Here is a 20994-nt window from a genome sequence, read left to right on the forward strand (position 1 = left end):
GGTCAGATCTGGACAACATCTGCAGTGCTTTCTCTGTCTCTGAATCAGACTTTTGCTCCAACTCCTAAATTTCAGCCAGAAAATACCTGAAATTACACAAAAACACAAAAAACTCATAGTAGAATCCAAAAATGTGAATTTAACACTAAAACCTAAAAAAAACTAAACAAAACATACTAAAAACTATATGAAAACTATACCAAAAAGCGTATAAAATATCCGCTCATCACAATACCAAACTTCAAATGTTGCTTGTCCCCAAGCAACTAAAAACACAGTAGGATAAAAAAGAAAATTAAGATACATATCAATTTCAAAGTTTTCAATGAAGCTCAGTTACAATTAGATGAGCGGGACTTAGTAGCCTTTTGCTTCTGAATAGTTTTGGCATCTCACTTTTCATTGGAACTCAGAATGGTTGGCATCTTTAGGAAATTAGAATTCAGATGATATTATTGACTCTCCTAGTTCAGTTCTTTTTTATTCTTGAACACATCTTTTAGAGTCTTGGCCGTGACCCTAAGCACCTTGTTTTCTAGTATTACCACCGGATACAATAATGCCACAAACACTTTAACTGGGTGAACCTTTTTAGATTGTGACTCAGCTTTGCTAGAGTCCCCAGATAGAGGTGTCCAGAGTTCTTAAGCACACTCTTGTTGCTTTGGACCACGACTTTAACTGCTCAGTCTCAAGCTTTTCACTTGACACATTCACACCACAAGCACATGGTTAGGGACAGCTTGGTTGAGCCGCTTAGGCCAGAATTTTATTCCTTTAGGCCCTCCTATAGGGTTATTGGCTTTTTGCTCTTACCTTTTGATTTAAAAAGCTATTGGCTTTTTCTGCTTTTTATTTCTTTTTCTGCTTGCTATATTTTTTTTTTTGCATATTATATATATATATTATTGCTTTTTGCTGCTTTTTCTTGCTTCAAGAATCAATTTTAGGATTTTTCAGATCACCAATAATACTTCTTTTTTATCATCATTCTTTCAAGAGTCAACATTTTTTAACTCCAACATCAAATATGCACTGTTTATTCATAGAATCAGAAAACAAAAGCAATGCCTCCACATCAAATAATTGAACTATTCTTAATATAAATCTCGAAATTCATGCATCTTACTTTTTTTTTCAATTAAAATTTTTCTTTTTAAGCATGGTGAGAGATGTGTGGAATATTTCATAGCTTTAAGACATAAAGATAAATGATCATCATGCCCTAGAAACAGACAATAAAACAAAATACATGGAAAACGGAAAAATAATAGGCAATAGGGGAGTAAAGGGAACGAATCCACCTTAGTGATGGCGGCTACTACTCCTTCTGGAGGATCCAACGGAGTGCTTGTTTTCCTCTATGTCACACCCCTGCCTCTGTTGTTTTTCCTTCATGACTCTTTGATCTTCTGTTATGTCATGGAGGATGGTGGAGTGCTCTTGATGTCCCATCCTTAGTTGATCCATGCTGGAGCTCAATTCTCCTAGAGAAGTGTGTAATTGGTCCCAATAGTCTTGGGGAGGAAAATGCATCCCTTGAGGCATCTCAGGAATTTCTTGTTGAGGCAGCTCCACATGCTCTTGCTGTGGTCTATATGCTGACTCTCTAGTTTACTCCATCCTCTTCTTGGTGATGGGCTTGTCCTCCTCAATAGGAATGTCTCCTTCTATGACAATTCCAGCTAAATTACATATATGACAGATAAGGTGGGGGAAGGCCAACCTTGCTAAGGGGGAAGGCTTTTCAGCTTTCTTGTATAAGTTTTGAGGTATTACCTCATGTACCTCCACCTCACTTCCAATCATGATGAAATGAATCATGATGACTCTATCAATGGTCACTTCTGACCGATTGCTAGTGGGGATAATAGAGCGTTGGATGAATTCCAACCAACCTCTAGCTACGGACTTGAGGTCAAGCCTTCTCAATTGGATAGGCTTGCCTTGAGCATCCCTCTTCCTTGCCACTACTTCATAGAAGTGGTTTTGATGAGCTTTGGTGATGAATCTCTCCATCTCCCAAGATTCGGAGGTGGAAGCAATTGCTTTCTCTTTTCTCTTTCTAGAGGATTCTCTGACTTTGGGTGCTATAAGTGGGAATGAAAAGCAAAAAGCAAGACTTTTCCAACACCAAACTTAAAAGCTTATCTCGTCCTCGAGCAAAAAAATGAAGAAAAAGAGTAGAAGAAGAGGAGAATAGAGAAAAATAGAGGAGATGGAGGGAGATAATGGGTTCGACCAAGGGGACTTTAGTGTATGGATGGTGTGTGTATGAAGGGTAGGAAGAAGGGGTTATTTATAGGAGTGGGATATGGTAGGGTTTGAATGAATGGGTGAGAATTGGGTAGAAATTTTTGAATTAGAAGTGGGTGGGGGTTGGTGGGAGTTGTGATGGTTTTGGGAAATGATATAGATGTGATTGGGTTAGGGTTTATAGGGAAGAGTGAAAGGAAGAGAGAAGAAGGTGGGGTAGGTAGAGATTCTGTGAGACCCACTGATCCTGAGGGGTTAGGAAATTTGAGTTCCCTGTCCCCTTGTAGGCATTGAACGCCCAGCTGCTGCTCCTGGCTGGCATTCAACGCCAGTAATGTGCCTCTAAGTGGGCGTTGAACGCCTATTGGGGTGTTCCTGCCTAGCATTCAACGCTAAGTTTCTACCCCATCACTAGTGTTCAACGCCAGCACTGTGCTCCTTGGCTGGCGTTCAATGCTAGCAATGTGCTCTTCATGGGCGTTGAACGCCCATTCTGACATCCTTGGCTGGCGTTCAATGCTAGCCATGTCTCTGCTCCAGGGTGTTCTGTTTCCAGCTCTGATTGTTTCTGTTTCTATTTTATCGACTGCACATGATCATAAACTCAAAAAAAAAAAAACATGAAAATTAAACTAATATAACTTAAAGAAAAACAAGAAAACATTAATTATTGATGGGTTACCTCCCAACAAGTGCTTCTTTAATGTCACTAGCTTGACAGTTAACTCCTTACGGAGATGGATAGGGGCTCAGAATTTCGTCCTTTACAGTGAATTTCTTGCCTGTGCTCTCATGGATAAGTTCCACATGTTCTAGAGACAGGATCCTATTCACAGTGTGTGGAATGACTGGATTGTCAGTGAAGATGACTCTCATGCTAGGTGAGAGGCCTTCAGTGGGGATTTTCTTATCCTTCTAGCCTTTAGGTACTTTCTTCTTAGTACCTTTGTTGTCAGTGCTTGATAATGGCTACCCAACACCAAACTTAGAATAACTTTCCATTGAGAGAAAGGATTGGAACACTAAGTGTTGCACAACTTTTTCTCTGTTGTCAGAGAGAGAGAGAGAGAGAGAGAGAGAGAGAGAGAGAGAGAGAGAGTTAGGGTTAGGCATCTTGAACAAGATGTGGTCCTCCCATAAATGTAGAATAAGCTCTCCCTTTGCTATATCAATGATGGCATTGGCAGTGGCTAGGAAGGGTCTTCCAAGGATGATGGATTCATCCTCTTCCTCCCCAGTATCCAAGATTATGAAATCTGCAGGGATGTAAAGGTTCTCAACCTTTACTAAGACATCCTCTACACGACCATAAGCCCTTTTCATTAATCTGTCTGCCATCTCTAGTGAGATTCTTGCAGCTTGTACCTCAAAGATTCCCAAATTCTCCATTACAGAGAGTGGCATAAGGTTTATGCTTGACCTTAGGTCACACAAAGCCTTATCAAAGGTAATGGTGCCTATGGTACAGGGAATCAGGAAGCTTCTGGGATCCGGTAGCTTCTGAGGTAATTTCTGCTAAACCAAGGCATTGAGTTCCTTGGTGAGCACCGGAGGTTCTTCCTCCAATGTCTCTGTGCCAAACAACTTGGCATTCAGTTTCATCAAAATTCCTAGATATCGAGTAACTTGCTCTTCCCTAGTTTCCTCTTCCTCATCAGAGGAAGAGTACTCTGCAGATTGTATGATCTTCTACCAAGCATTCAAGGGAACTTAAATGGGCTCCTCATGAACCTTGGGTTCTATCAGTTCTTTAATAGGGAAGTTCTCAGTGGGCTTAGGGTCGCCAACTTCTCCTATTGTGGCATTCAATGCCATAACTTGTGTTTCTTTGGGCATTGAACACCCAGCTTGAATACCTTCACTGGCGTTCAACGCCAGCTTTTGTGTTTCTTTGGGCGTTGAACTCCTAGTAAGGTGTTCCTTACTGGCGTTCAATGCTAGTGATGATGGCTGGCTGGGCGTTGAACTCCCAGTAAGGACCTCCTTACTGGTGTTCAATGCCAGTGATGGTGCCTCCTTGGGAGTTGAACGCCTAGTAAGGTGTTCCTTATTGGCGTTCAATGCCAGTAATGGTGCTTCTACAGGGATTGAATGCCCAGTAAGGTCTTCCTTACTGGTGTTTAACTCCATTGCATCCTCTTCATATTTGGCCTCAGTCTCTACAGTGATGGCCTTGCACTCTTCTCTTGGGTTCACTTCAGCGTTTCTAGGAAGAGTGTTAGGAGGGGTGATGAGCGGATAATTTATACGCTTTTTGGTATTGTTTTTAGTATATTTTTAGTAGGATCTAGTTACTTTTAGGGATGTTTTTATTAGTTTTTATGTTAAATTCACATTTCTGGACTTTACTATGAGTTTGTGTATTTTTCTGTGATTTCAGGTATTTTCTGGCTGAAATTGAGGGACTTGAACAAAAATCAGATTCAGAGGTTGAAGAAGGACTGCTGATGCTGTTGGATTTTGACCTCCCTGCACTCAAAGTGAATTTTCTGGAGCTACAAAACTCAAAATGGCGCGTTTCCAATTTCGTTGGAAAGTAGACATCCAGGGCTTTCCAGCAATATATAATAGTCCATACTTTGGCCGAGTTTAGATGATGAAAAAGGGCGTTGAACGCCAGTTCTAAGCTGCAGTCTGGAGTTAAACGCCAGAAACACGTCACGAACCAGAGTTGAACGCCAAAAACACGTTACAACTTGGCGTTCAACTCCAGAAAGAGCCTCTGCACGTGTAACATTCAAGCTCAGCCCAAGCACACACCAAGTGGGCCCCGGAAGTGGATTTATGCATCAATTACTTACTTCTGTAAACCCTAGTAACTAGTTTAGTATAAATAGGACTTTTTACTATTGTATTAGACATCTTATGATTTTTAGTTCATCTTTGAATAATATTGATCATGTTTGGGGGCTGGCCTCTCGGCCATGCCTGAACCTTTCACTTATATATTTTCAACGGTAGAGTTTCTACACTCCATAGATTAAGGTGTGGAGCTCTGCTGTTCCTCATGAATTAATGCAAAGTACTACTGTTTTCTATTCAATTCAACTTATTCCGCTTCTGATATCCATTTGCGCCCAAGAACATGATGAATGTGATGATTATGTGATGCTCATCATCATTCTCACCTATGAATGCGTGCCTGACAAACACTTCTGTTCTACATGCAACCAAGCTAGAATGAATATCTCTTAGATATCTAATACAGGGGACCGAGTCCGAGTTATTAGTATCTTCGTGGTATAAGTTAGAACCCATGGATGGCCATTCATGAGAATCCGGAAAGTCTAAACCTTGTCTGTGGTATTCCGAGTAGGATTCAGGGATTGAATGACTGTGACGAACTTCAAACTCGCGAGTGCTGGGCGTAGTGACAGACGCAAAAGGAGGGTGAATCCTATTCCAGTATGATCGAGAACCTCTAGATGATTAGCCATACAGTGACAGTGCATTGGACCATTTTCACAGAGAGGATGGGAAGCAGCCATTGACAACGGTGATGCCTCCAGATGATTAGCCATGCAGTGACAGCGCATCGGACCATTTTCACAGAGAGGATGAAAAGTAGCCATTGACAACGGTGATGTCCTTACATAAAGCCAGCCATGGAAAGGAGTAAGACTGATTGGATGAAGACAGCGGGAAAGCAGAGATTCAGAGGAACGAAAGCATCTCTATACGCTTATCTGAAATTCTCACCAATGATTTACATAAGTATTTCTATCCTTTATTTTCTATTTATTTATTATTATTCGAAAACTCTATAACCATTGATATCCGCCTGACTGAGATTTACAAGGTGACCATAGCTTGCTTCAAGCCGACAATCTCTGTGGGATCGACCCTTACTCACGTAAGGTTTATTACTTGGACGACCCAGTGCACTTGCTGGTTAGTTGTGCGAAGTTGTGAAGTTATGTCTGGACCATAGTGTTGTGCACAAATTTTTTTGGAGCCATTTCCAGGGAGAGAACGAACAACAATTTTACAACCTCAGAGTAACAATTTCGCATACCAAGGGGTGTCAGGGATTCTCTTGCTTAGCTGACCAACTTGTACCTCTAGATTTCTGCTAGAGGACCTAGTTTTTATTATGAAACTGTGAGTGGTCTTAGAGAGCTCATATATTATGGTTGCTAAGTCAGAAAGACTCTACTTAGAAGTCTCCATCTGTTGCTGAGAAGATGGGAATGGTGGTCTGTTGTTGAACCTATTCTGGGTTCTTCCACCTTGATTATTGTTGAAGCCTTGTTGAGGCTTCTGTTGATCTTTTCATGAGAGGTTAGGATGATTCCTCTATAAAGGATTATAGGTGTTTCCATAGGGTTCTCCCATGTAATTCAGCTCATCCATTGAAGGTTGATCTGGATCATAGGCATCTCCATCATAGGAGGCTTCTTGAGTGCTGCCAGTTGCAGCTTGTGATCCAGTCAAATGTTGAGAGATCATATTGACCTGTTGGGTCAAGATCTTTGATAAACCCATATTTTATGATATATTTTGTGCTTAGTTTGAGTGATTTATTCAATCCTTCACCCACTTATTCATGTTAATTGCATGGTTTTACTTTCCCTTCCTTATTATGTGATGTATGTGAAAAACATGTTTCCTATGCTTTTAAATTAATTATTTTAATCACCTTTAATTCCATTCGATGCCGTGATTACTGTGTTGAGTAGTTTCAGATCTTCTAAGGCAGGAATGACTTAAAGGATGGAAAGGAAACATATAAAAATGGAAGGAAAGTGCAAAACGGAGTTATGAAGAAACTGGCATCCACGCGATCGCATGGACGATGCGATCACGTGCCAAACGCGAATCAACAGCGACGCGGCCGCATGACTAACGCGACCGCGCGCCTTAAGCAGAACGAATATGACACGGTCGCATGACTGACGTGACTGCGTGACAAGAAAAGCTCCGAATGACGCGAAGGATTTAGGACTTCTCTTAGTTTTAGGAGTAACTCTCAATCCCAGGTTCTTTATTTTTATTTATTCTTCCAATTTAGTTTATGAACTCTTCATGTTAGATTATAATTTCCCTTATTAATGTTATTTGAGGTATTTCAATTCATGATTGCTTTCTTTAATTTATGTTATTGTTGCTTTACATCTGAAGGTATTTTTATTCCAGCAAATTTACTTTTTCTTCTTTTGGTCTTGGTTAAGAAAGCAGTAACTCAGGAGTTATCTTATCTCAACATAATTGATAACTGTTATCTTTGCGAATTGAACTGAGCTTCAATAATCCCAACCTTTTCTCAGGAATTAACTAGGATTCAAAGATCAAACTAATTAGTCCCTTGACTTTCCTTTACTTTAGTAAAGGTTGACTAAGTGGAATTAAGATTCAACTTTCATTGTTATTGATAAGAATAACTAAGTCTGGACTTCCAATTTCTCATACCTTGCCAAAAGTTTGCCTTGCAGCTATTTATTTATTTTAATTGCCATTTAATTTACCCGCCATTAAATTACTTATTCCTTATTCTTGAAACCCCAATTTATAATCCCCATAACCAATAATAAGAACATACTTCCCTGCAGTTCCTTGAGAAGACGACCCGATGTTTAAATACTCGGATATCAATTTTAAGGGGTTTGTTACTTGTGACAACCAAAACGTTTGTATGAAAGGACTTTTGAAGGTTTAGAAACTATACTTGCAACGAGGATTTATCCGCAAATTTCTAGACCACGCAAAAGTTCCTCTCATCAAAATGGCGCCGTTGCCGGGGAACTGCTAACGTGTGCCTTATTATTGGTTATTGTACATATTTTTCTTTTACTTGTTTATTTATTTTTGTTTCTCCTTTTTATTTTTATTTGCTACTATGAACTCTCACCCCTCTCGCTTTGAGTTTGGTTCTAACTTTGTTGAAGGAAATAGAAGTTACAGCAGGAATATGCATCAAGGTCAGACCAATCAAGGATGGATGGAGCCAAGAGAATCTAATCAATCCTTCAGGCAACAACACCCTCCAAGATATCATGGACAATGACCATTCTACAATGCATACCCAGTTGATAGATATGGTGGACAACCTTGTAACTACCAACAAGCCCCACCCCGAGCCTATAGACCATCCTCTCAACATAACCTCGAACCACCACACTCACAAGCTTCTCTTCACCATTCGCCATCGTATGATCCTTTCCTACCCCAGTTCCAATCCAATCACTCCCAAGCACCACCACTTCCCTATGTTTCATGTCCAAATCCATCACCCAGAGAATCAGAGGTTCACCTCAAGGCAACAGTAAATAAACTTCAAACAACCATTCGACAACTGGAGCAAGCAGTAATTCAATTAGCTTCTAGACGCGCGAACATTCAAGGACCGACCACAGCCCCATGTGGACCATCTAATGAAGAGCGTAGCATGAAGGAAATACTAGAGACTCCAGTGGATAAGATAGAGCATGAATTTGTACTAGAACAAGTAGAAGAAGCTGTCATTGTACAAGAAGAAGAGTTGGTTGAAGATCTGGGAGATACTGAACCTCTATGGGAATCCAGAACTGAAGAGAAATCCGTCAAGGACATTACAGTTAATGTTAAAGAGGTTAGCGCACGATCCCCAAGGCAAATCGTTTATGAAGAATCAGACAGAATAATCCAAAAAGCAAATTCTCTTGATGATGATAGTCACAAGTCAAGTTTTCTTAGTGATGAACTTGCATCCGCAAGTGAATTCTCTGAGATCGAAGTATCTTTCCCGAGTGAATACGAAGATGATGCGGAGGTAGATTTCTCTCAACCTCCAATCTATGACTCGAGTGATGAGGAAGACATAGAAGACTTTGACCAGGGTGATGATGCATTTGAAGACCCTTGCAAAGAAGTGGAGGAATTCACAGAAGATCACCAGGGAGCAGAACTTACAGAACCACCCGAAACACCTTCCCCAAGGCCATTACCACCCAATACGAGCTTCAAGTGGGTACAATCCTTAACTTTTAACTTTACTTTTTCACTTGAATATGGTTTACTTGAAACAGATGGCCAGCTTAGAGCCCTCTGTGGCTTTAAGAGTAAGAGGGAAATGGCTCGTGCTCAGAGCTGGTGTACAAGGTTCAATAAGGTTCCACGCTTCAACTTGAAGTGCACGGATTGGTATCATGTTCAATCGAATGGATCACGGAAAATGTTTGGTTACCATGGTGAGGATCTACTTTCTAGACTGCTCGGATGGAAACATGTAGATCAAGACGGAGGCGGATCTAAAAACAAGGCTTGGGATCCTGGAATCTATTCTGACATTCGTCACCCCGGGAGCCTGACAATCTATTTAAAGCTGTTCAGAAGCTTTACATGCCTAGTTTGGAACCACGGAGGCTATTGGCATTCCAAGCATTGGTGGAGATTTTTGGATGAATTTAAGCATAAACCGCCATAACAGGAAGCTCCTCCAATGTCCAACTTAAGGACTTTAACTAAAAGTGCTAGGTGGGAGACAACCCACCATGGTATGATCGTTCCTTTTGCAATTTTAATTTTATTTAGTTTTGTTTGTTTTTGAATTTTATTTTATTTTATTGAACCTGGAATCATGCATAGCATTCACATTAAGCACTGCATTCTGCATATTGCATTCCGCATTCTGCATATAAAAAAAGGGGTGCGCGACGCGACCGCATCACCCATGCGATCGCGTCAAATGGCGAACTACACTTCCCACGCGACCACGTCATCCATGCGGCCGCGTGACCTGGAGATCGGCGTAAACATCCAACGTCCAGAAAGTTAGGCTGAAATCGTGCGGTCACTGTGCGTTTCGCACAAATGGCCCACGCGATCGCGTCACCCACGCGATCACGTCCCTCCCACAATACCAATCCCACGCGACCGCGTCAGCAACGCGACCGCGTCGCATGGATTGCATGAACACCCCAAAGGAGACAGAGAGTTGCACTGAAACGACGTTGGATTCGTGCGTTTAGCACAAATCCCAGCGATGCGATCGCATGCCCCATGCGATCGCGTCATTTACTCTTTTTTGCCCTCCGCGCGATCGCGTCATCTACGCGATCGCGTCAACCACCTTTTTCGCTCCAGCCACGCGACCGCGTGCCCCACGCGGCCGCGTGGATTTAAATTATAACCCCCCAGGTCACGCGAAACCCTATTCTCGCGCCCTCCCCCCTGAACCCCACCTCCTTCCTTCTCTCCTCCTCCAAACCACAACCACCACCCAGCCACCTCCACGCCACCACCCAGACGCCGCTGACCACCCAGACGCCGCCGCCACCCACCCCCTCCCTTCTTCCCCCTTCTTTCTTCCTTTTTCTTCTTTCTCCCTCCTCCTCCGCCACTGCTCCCCTCCACGCCACCACCCAACGCCGCCAACCGTCCCAACCACAACCCCCTTCCACCAGCAACACCACACCTTTCCCCCTCCCTTCCCCTACCCCCATTACCCTCTCTTCCCCCTGCCCCGAACAGCCGCGCCGCCGTGCCCACCACCGCCAGCCGCCGTGCCCACCACCGGACGCCACCATCATCACCACCACCAGCCACCTTTCTGCCTATTCTCATTATTCGGCCTTCCAGGTTCTGCAACACACAATCCCTTTTATCCATTCGTAGTTATTCTTATTTTTTCGTTTATGTTCATGTTTAGGCTAGTTAGATATGCATGTTGTAGTTGATTTTAGGTTGTTAGGTAGCCTAGGATGTGGTTAGTGGATTTAGGTCTGTTTACTTGCACTGTTCTTGTTTCTGTTTTATCAAATTTGCAAATTTGCTGCTGCTGTGATCTTGTTCATATGCTGTATTTCTTGTATATTGCTGCTCTTTACACTGAATTTTCATGTTTATATTCATTATATGTAACTGCAGCTTGATTTTTTTTAATTCATATGAACTGTTTGATTGCTGTTTATTTTTCGGGAGAATCCAATTTTAGCCGGAATGCTGCCCAAATTTTTATAAACCTTTTTGACTTTCATTCATGTTTTGATTTTGGAATCTTGAACTCTGTTTTCCTCTGCTTTAACCAAACCATTCATGAATGCCAGGGCATGCATTCTTATCCTCTTTGATTTCCTAGTTCCTAAACTGCAATTTTGATGTTTGATTCATTTTTTTGCTTTCTTTATCTCTATTTGAATCATCATCAAACTGTTTTACTTGTTTGAATATGAGTTACCTATAGCTTCTACCTGTGATTACTTGTTACTTGGACTATTTTCATTATGCCTCTTACTTTAACCCATTTTTCACTAACTCACTAATTTTAACTCTAACCAACCTAACCTTTTCAACACTTCTTTTTTTTTTTGCTTTTTTTTCACTTTCTTTTAACATTCTAACCAAGGCATGATGTTAATTTTTCTATTTAACTTGCATTCAATTACATTTTGGATTGTGATTTCTTCTTTTCAGACTTTTCACTCCTATACAATCCTAAATGCACATTTTACTTAACTCATATTCATTATCCTATTGCTCCTTTGCCACTTTGTGTTTTCTTTGATTATTTGCCTATTTGCTTTCCTATTTTTATTATATCCTGGTTTTCTGTTTTTCAGGATGTCAGATTCCCAGAGAAAGGGAAAAGGCAAGGCCACTACTAGCAAAAGGAAATGAGGAGAAGCCTCCGTGTCTATCATCGACCTCATGCATGATGCCTCCTTGCGGGAGAAAGCCTTTACCCCGCAGGAGAAGGCCGACTAGCTACTTCCCGCCAATGACCCAGTAAAGTTTGCAAACCGATACTATGAGCTGAAGTATCCGGTGTTTGCAAACTCCAAGAACCTATACCTAGAGCGGACTTTGAAGATCCCAGAAGAACTCCAGCAATATACCTCTGATCAAATCAAACAAAGAGGCTGGTTCTTTCTGGAGAGACCTCTGACTGAGGTTAATGCATCTTGGGTTAGGAAATTCTACTGCAACTACTTTAAAACTTCCCTAGATGCAGTGAACCTTAGAGGGAAGCAGATTCTGGTTACTAAGGACGCAATAGAAGAGGTTCTGAAACTTCTTCCTAAGACTGATCAAACAGATGGTTATCAGAAAGCTGAGGAGGATATGCGCTCTATGCAATTTGACTGGGACGCAGTAAAGGCGAGGATCGCCCTTGACCCGACAGTTCCTTGGATCATGAGTCAGAACACCACCATGCCGAAAGGGATCAAGCGGATTTACCTGAACGATGAGGCTCGGCTATGGCATCAGATATTCAGCAACTACATTATGCCGAGTACTCACGAGACTGAGATACCAGCCGCTATGATCACCCTCCTTTGGTGTGTGATGGAGGGTAAGGACCTGTACCTGCCACGCTTTATCCGGCACTATATGGCCAGGGTCCACGTCCGAGGCACTCTTCCCTTTCCCTATCTGGTTACACAGCTGGGCCGTCGAGCTGACGTGCCATGGGAGGATGCTGATGAGAGGCCACCTGCTGTAGAGTGCAAGAAGCTTATCCCGCATAGTAGGAACTTCCTGGCCTTGGGCTACAGACCTCCATTCCTGACTGCCACTGCTGATGATACAGCTACACCATCTGCCGGTCCCTCTTCCTCCACTGCTGCACCACCTACCCCTGCCACCACCACTGCACGTCCACCTGCCATAGAGCCTGTCTATCATCTGGTGCACCGCTTGTTTCGACGACTTGACCAGATGGAGCGCAACAAGCGACGCTATGAGCACCTGAATATGATGATACGATCCGGCGACATTCCCTCCGAGCCTGACACACCATCCGAGGCATCTGAGGAGGAGGCGGATGCGCCCGAGGCAGAGACCCATCCCCAGGGAGAGGCAGCGCAGGCAGACACCCAGCAGGCAGCACCCCAGCAGATCCAGGCTGCAGATCCTGAGATCCCCATTCAGATAGCCCCTCCTCTCCAGCAGCTGAACATTCAGCCATCCACCACAGAGACCCCAGCTACCATCCCTTCCAGTGATGACACCCCTTCACACCCGACTTGAGTGAGCATCGGGGACGATGCTACATTTTAAGTGTGGGGAGGTCACCATCTCTGGCGTATTATTTTGGTGAACCACTACAGACTCTTTTTCTTTTATTTTGGATATTTTTCTGTATTTTTCTCTTTATTTTTATTTTTTATTTTCTGAGTACTTATACATTGCTACTTTCATGTATTTTTACTCTATTTCTGCATTTTGCATTTTTAGTTCATATTTTAGCCACTTAGTTTAGTTGCAATTCTAACTTATTAGTTATAGAAATTGTGGATTAATTAGTATAGTTTACCCCTTTTAGCATAAGATAGCTTAGTTTAAATTGGAAAATATAAAAAGGGAAGTAAACTAGAGACTTTAATAGAATCAAAACAACCCACACCTTGTATATATAGCATTACATGTTAGTTAACAACACTTCATCAAGGAGAAACACTAGAACTTTAAAGCCATTCAATATAAGTTTTACATTGAGAATAATGAGAATTTTTAACTAAACCTGCATGACATACATAAGTGATAAATGATTTTTGAGCTAGAGAACACATAGCCTGTGAGTTTTGAGCTTAATTGTTTGGTTACATTCAAACCATAATTTTTATTCCTGTGTGTTCCGCCCTTCTTTTATATTCTGGTATTCTTTACTTTGTTTTAATCTATATGTCTGATTATAAAATATAGAATATAGAATGTAGATATATACCAAGAGAGTGATTGAGACCATTATTTGATTTTAGCTCACTTATCCCAAAATAGCTTACCTTCTACATCACCCTTGTTAGCCCCCTTGAGCCTTTAAATCCCCTTTTATTCTATTAGCCACACTACTAACCTTAAGCAGAAAAACAAAATAAAATCCCAAGTTGAATCCTTGGTTAGCTTAAGATAGAAAATTATGAATAGTTTAAAATGTGGAAAACCTATTGGGAACATGGATGATAAAAACAAAAGGTAGAAAAGTTGAAAGGAATAAAATAACTCAAATTAAGAAATTTTGGGAAGCATGCTCATGAGAAATCAAAGTGATTAAATTACCATGTGCATTAAAAAAATTTATTTTTCAGTATTTAATAAAGGGGATACAAAAGAATTCCCCAAATGCAAAATAAAAGCAATGCACATGGGATAAAAAATAAAAATTGAAACATGAGCATGTAACATCAAGTGGAAAAATATGGGAAAATAGGTAAAAAAGTTTTGTTTTACTAAGTATGTATGTTAGGTGAGATCTTAGTCTAATTAAGGATTCACTTATTAGCTCACTTAGCCATATACATATATCCTTACCTTTACCTTGGCCCCATTACAACCTTAATTAAAGACCTCATGATTTTTGGTATGACTGTATTCTATAATTATTGATTGGTTAGATGAAGAACAAAGTTATAGAAAGGAAGAATAAAAAAGAGGAATAGAGTGATTAACCCAATAAACACTGAGTGACTAGAGAGTAAACACAAATCCAGTGAGGGTTCAACAGCTCATTAACATTTATCCCTGTTTGAATTATCTAATTGTCTTGAAATTTCATAAAATGCTTTTTCTCCCATCTCAATTGTAAAAGTGCTTATTGATTATCTAAGGCTTGGCTATATATACATATATGACTCTTTGAGAATGTGAATTAATTTAACTACCTGTAAGCTTTATATATGAGTGAATAAATTAGAATTGCATGATGCATTTAGGTAGTTGCATTTAGATTAGATTGCATTGCATAACATTCCATCACTTTAACCTTACTTATTACGTTGGATTTAGCATGAGGACATGCTCTTGTTTAAGTGTGGGGAGGTTGATAAACCCATATTTTATGATATATTTTGTGCTTAGTTTGAATGATTTATTCAATCCTTCACCCACTTATTCATGTTAATTGCATGGTTTTACTTTCCCTTCCTTATTATGTGATGTATGTGAAAAACATGTTTCCTATGCTTTTAAATTAATTATTTTAATCACCTTTAATTCCATTCGATACCGTGATTAGTGTGTTGAGTAGTTTCAGATCTTTTAAGGCAGGAATGACTTAAAGGATGGAAAGGAAACATATAAAAATGGAAGGAAAGTGCAAAACGGAGTTATGAAGAAACTGGCATCCACGCGATCGCATGGACGATGCGATCGCGTGCCAAACGCGAATCAACAGCGACGCGGCCGCATGACTGACGCGACCGCGCGCCTTAAGCAGAACGAATATGACACGGTCGCATGACTGACGTGACCGCGTGACAAGAAAAGCTCCGAATGACGCGAAGGATTTAGGACTTCTCTTAGTTTTAGGAGTAACTCTCAATCCCAGGTTCTTTATTTTTATTTATTCTTCCAATTTAGTTTATGAACTCTTCATGTTAGATTATAATTTCCCTTATTAATGTTATTTGAGGTATTTCAATTCATGATTGCTTTCTTTAATTTATGTTATTGTTGCTTTACATCTAAAGGCATTTTTATTCCAGCAAATTTACTTTTTCTTCTTTTGGTGTTGGTTAAGAAAGCAGTAACTCAGGAGTTATCTTATCTCAACATAATTGATAACTGTTATCTTTGCGAATTGAACTGAGCTTCAATAATCCCAACCTTTTCTCAGGAATTAACTAGGATTCGAAGATCAAACTAATTAGTCCCTTGACTTTCCTTTACTTTAGTAAATGTTGACTAAGTGGAATTAAGATTCAACTTTCATTGTTATTGATAAGAATAACTAAGTCTGGACTTCCAATTTCTCATACCTTGCCAAAAGTTTGCCTTGCAGCTATTTATTTATTTTAATTGCCATTTAATTTACCCGCCATTAAGTTACTTATTCCTTATTCTTGAAACCCCAATTTACAATCCCCATAACCAATAATAAGAACATACTTCCCTGCAGTTCCTTGAGAAGACGACCCGAGGTTTAAATACTTGGTTATCAATTTTAAGGGGTTTGTTACTTGTGACAACCAAAACATTTGTATGAAAGGACTTTTGAAGGTTTAGAAACTATACTTGCAACGAGGATTTATTCGCAAATTTCTAGACCACGCAAAAGTTCCTCTCATCAATCTTGTTCTGCGCCAATATAGCATTCAGAGTTTTAACCTCTAGAACTCCTTTCTTCTGAGCCACCCCATTGTTCACAGGGTTTCTCTCAGAAGTGTACATGAATTAGTTATTTGCAACTATTTCAATGAGTTCATGTGCCTCTTTGGGCGTTTTCTTCAAGTGGAGTGATCCACCTATAGAATGGTCCAGGGACATCTTGGAAAGCTCAGATAAGCCATCATAGAAGATACCTAAGATAGACCACTATGAGAGCATGTCAGGAGGACATCTTCTGATTAGTTGTTTGTATCTTTTTCAAGCTTCAAAGAGGGATTCACCCTCTTTTTGTCTGAAGGTTCTTCCACCCTGAGCTTGCTCATCTTTTGAGGTGGAAAGAACTTGGCCAAGAAAGCATTGACCAACTTTTTCTAAGAGTCTAAGCTTTCCTTTGGTTGAGAATCCAACCATTTCCTAGCTCTGTCTCTAACAGCAAAAGGGAAAAGCATAAGTTTGTAGACCTCAACATCCATTCCATTGGTCTTAACAGTATCATAGATTTGGAATAATTCAGATAAGAACTGATGTAGATCTTCCAGTGGAAGTCCATAGAACTTGCAATTCTGTTGCATTAGAGAGACTAACTGAGGCTTTAGCTCAAAGTTTTTGCTCTAATGGCAAGAATGGAGATACTTCTTCTATAGAAATCAGTAGTGGGTGTAGTGAAGTCACTAAGAACCTTCCTTGCTTATTCTCCTTCATTGTTCTGTTCAGTTGCCATAATTGTGTTTTCAGTTTCTTGTTCGAATAGCTCTGTGAGGTTTCCTCCGGAGTGTTGTGCTTTAACTTGTTGTAAACGCTTCCTTAAGGTCCTCTCAAGTTCAGGATCAAGATCAAAGAGAGGTTCTTTATCCTTGTTCCTGCTTATAAACAAGAAAAAGAAAACAAGAAAGAAGAAGAATGAGAGCTCTATGTCAAAGAATAGAGGACTCCCTGTGAGATGTGAAGAAAAAAGAAGAATGAAGATAGAGAGAGAGGAAGAAGAATTCGAATAAAAGTGAAGAAGAATTCAAAAATTAAGAAGTGAAAAGAGAAACTAGAATTAAAATATTTTTATTTTTATTTTATTTATTAATTGAATAGGAAATTAAAAGCTAATTAACTAAAAAGATTTGAAAATCATAAGTTGAAATTTGAAAAAGGAGAGAGAGAAAGAAGTAAGAGATTTTTGAAAATAGAAGAGAGAGGAATTAGTTAGGAAGTTTTGAAAAAGAAGAAAGAGAAAACAAGTAACTAATTAAGAAAGATTTGAAAATAAGATAAGATAGAAAATTTGAAAAAGATTTGATTTTGAAATTTTGAAATTTGAATTTTGAATTTTGAATTTTAAAATTTGAATTTTGAATTTTGAATTTTAAAATTTGAATTTTAAAAATTGAAATTGAATTAAGATAAGATAAGATTTTGAAAATTAAATTTTTGAATTTTGAATTGGAAATAAGATAAGATAAAGATTTGAAAAATATTTGATTTTTTTTAAAAGATTTGATTTTAAAATTCAAATTTAAGATAAGATAAGATAATGATTTGAAATTTAATGCAAGATAACAAAAGATAAGCTAAAGATTTGAAAAAGTTTTGAATTTTAAATTTTAAAAGAAAGATAAGATAAGATAGAATCAATTTAAAAGAAAGATATGATATGATATAAAAAGATAAGATTTGAAATTTGATTTTTGAAATTAAGATAAGATAAGATAATGATTTTGAAATTAAAATTTGAAAATTTTTTGAAATTTTCGAAAATTAAGGTAAAAATATAGAAAAAGATAAAATTTTTAATTTTATTTTTGAATTAATGAAGAAAGAGAAAAACAACCAAAAGACACCAAACTTAAATTTTTTAGATCTAAAACACTAAATTTTCAAAAATTAAGAGAACAAACACCAAAAGACACCAAACTTAAAACTTCTAAGATCAAAACAAGAAAAGAAACGAGAACAACTTGAATACCAAGAAAGAACATAAAGAACAATTCAAAAATTTTGAAGAAACAAATAACACACAAAGGACACCAAACTTAAAAACTTTGAAAATCAAAGACACTAATTTCAAAAATTTTAAAGGAAAATACTCAAAGACACCAAACTTAAGAATTTTGAAAGCAAAGACTCTAATTTTAGAAAAGAAAAGAAAAGAAACTTAAAGACTCAAGATGACTCAAAAAGGATACCAAACTTAAAGATTGACACAAGACTCAAATAAAAGACACTATTTTTTTTGAAAAGAAAGCAAGAAAATTCAAAACTTTAACAAGAACAAGAACAAAGACTCAAACAAAAAGAAAAAGATCAAAAAGAAAAGAAAAGGTTTTTGAAAAATTTTTGATTTTTTTCGAAAAAGAAAATAAAAGACTCAAACAAAATTAAAAAGTATAGAATCTAAGCAACAAGATGCTCCATTAGTTTTCAAACTCGAACAATCCCTGACAACGACGCAAAAAACTTGGTGCACGAAATAAGAACTCGCACAACTAAACTAGAAAGTGCACTCGGTCTTCCTAGTAATACCTGAGGTGAGTCAGGTTCGATCCCATGGAGATTGTTGGCTTGAATCAAGCTATGGACACCTTGTAGATATTAGTCAGGCGATTAGAAAAGATAGTTTATTGAGAGAAACGCATAAAACAAGAATAGTGATGAAATTACTTAATTTGAGTGAAACCAGTGATAAGAGAATGGTTAAGGCTTCGGAGATGCTTCATTCTTCTGGATCAACCTTTCCTACTGTCTTCTCTAACTGTAAGTGGTTCTTTCCATGGCAGGCTGTAAGTGATCAACGCCGGTTTAATAGCCGCCAATCTTCCTTTCTCAGGCTGAACGCCAGGTTTAGTGTGCGCTCAATCTGAATGAGGGTGAAGCTCCTACAATTCATCCCCTTGATGATCCTACTCAAGACGTCACAGACAAGGTCGAATCTTCCGGATCAGAGAAAACTGCGCCTTTGGTTCTAGCCTCTACCACAAAGACCCTAATCTTCCCATACCTCGACTGAACTGGTGTTTCGAGAAGTCCCGAACAAAGTTGTGGATTAGCTGTCTAGGAGATGTATAATCAAGCTTGTGGTTTAGTGATCTCTGGTTAAGAACTCACACTGAACCTATGTAGAATGAGGATAATTGTCACGGATTATCTCATTCATAAGGTTGAAGAACGAAGATACATCTTAGAATAGAGTCACACACGAATTGAATAGAACAGTAGTACTTTTATTAATCCATGAAAATCAGCAGAGCTCCTAACTTTAACCTAGGAGGTTTAGTGGCTCATACTGTACATAATATTGTTCGAAAATAATGGGGGAGGAAGAAGATCCTAAATAAGGGTGATCTTCTCCTATATATACTAATCTAATGACTAAGGATTACAAAAATAAGATAAACTAAGTTGATAGTGTGAAAATCCACTTCTGGGACCCACTTGGTGAGTGTTTGGGCTGAGCTTAAGTGTTTCCCACGTGCTAATGTCCCTTAGGGGCATTGAACGCCGGCTAGGGACACCCTTTTGGGCGTTGAACTCCAGTTGCTCCCGCGTGGGTGCTGAACGCCCAGAATAGGGGTGGTGGCTGGCGTTGAACGCTAGTTTTGAGCCTTCATTTTCGAAATAAAGTATGAATTATTATATATTTCTAGAAATCCCTGGATGTTAGGTTTCCGTAGCCATTGAGAGCGTGCCATTTAGACTTCTGTAGCTCCAGAAAAGCTCCTTCGAGTGCATAGAGGTCAGATCCTGACAACATCTGCAGTTCTTTCTCTGCTTCTGAATCAGACTTCTGCTCAAACTCCTCAATTTCAGCCAGAAAATAGCTGAAATCACCATATGACACACAAACTCAAAGTAGAATCCAAAAATGTGAATTTTGCACTAAAACCTATGGAAATATAATAAAACATAAACAAAACATAATGAAAACTATATGAAAATGATGCCAAAAGGCGTGTAAAATATCCGCTCATCAGTATCTAGATGCAAGACAGCAAAAGAAATCTGGGAGAAACTCGAAGTTACACACGAGGGGACCAAACAAGTCAAAGAAACAAGGATTGGTATGCTGCGAAAAGAGTATGAGATGTTCATCATGAAGGATGGAGAAAGCATTGATGAGATGTTTGAGAGATTTCCAATCATCATCAACAGCATTGATGCTATGGGCTTGACACACACTGAACAAAATTTAGTGAGAAAAGTCCTTAGAAGCCTTACAAAAAAGTGGAAAAACAAAGCCACTATCCTAGATGAGAGTAACAGCTTGAGTCCATAAACGTATGATGAGTTGAGAGGGAAACTCTTAGCATATGAAGCCACACACACTAGCCAAGACACAAAGAAAAAAGGAGCGGCCCTAAAATCAAGTTGAGTATAGGGAGAGTGATTCAAGTGACAGTTTTTCAGATGATGAATTTATCTTTTTTGCTTGGAGATTAAGAAGGCTAATGAGGAGCAAAAGCAAATACAAGTGATCAAGTTCAAAGGAGCAAAAGAATGATCTCAGCAAGGTCACTTGCCATCACTATAATTAGGTAGGGCACTTCAAGTTTACGGTCCAAAACTTAAGAAAGAGGATAAAGCGAAGAAAGAAAAGAAAAGAGTGCTCATGACATCTTGGGAGGATCTAGAGAATGATTCGGATGAGGAAGAGGACTCCGAATATGAAGCTCAAGTCTGTTTCATGGCTGGCGATGACCAACTAGAAGAGGTAAATTACTATGACTTATC

This window comes from Arachis hypogaea, chromosome 17 (assembly GCF_003086295.3).
Source record: "Arachis hypogaea cultivar Tifrunner chromosome 17, arahy.Tifrunner.gnm2.J5K5, whole genome shotgun sequence".
NCBI classification, from domain to species: domain Eukaryota; kingdom Viridiplantae; phylum Streptophyta; class Magnoliopsida; order Fabales; family Fabaceae; genus Arachis; species Arachis hypogaea.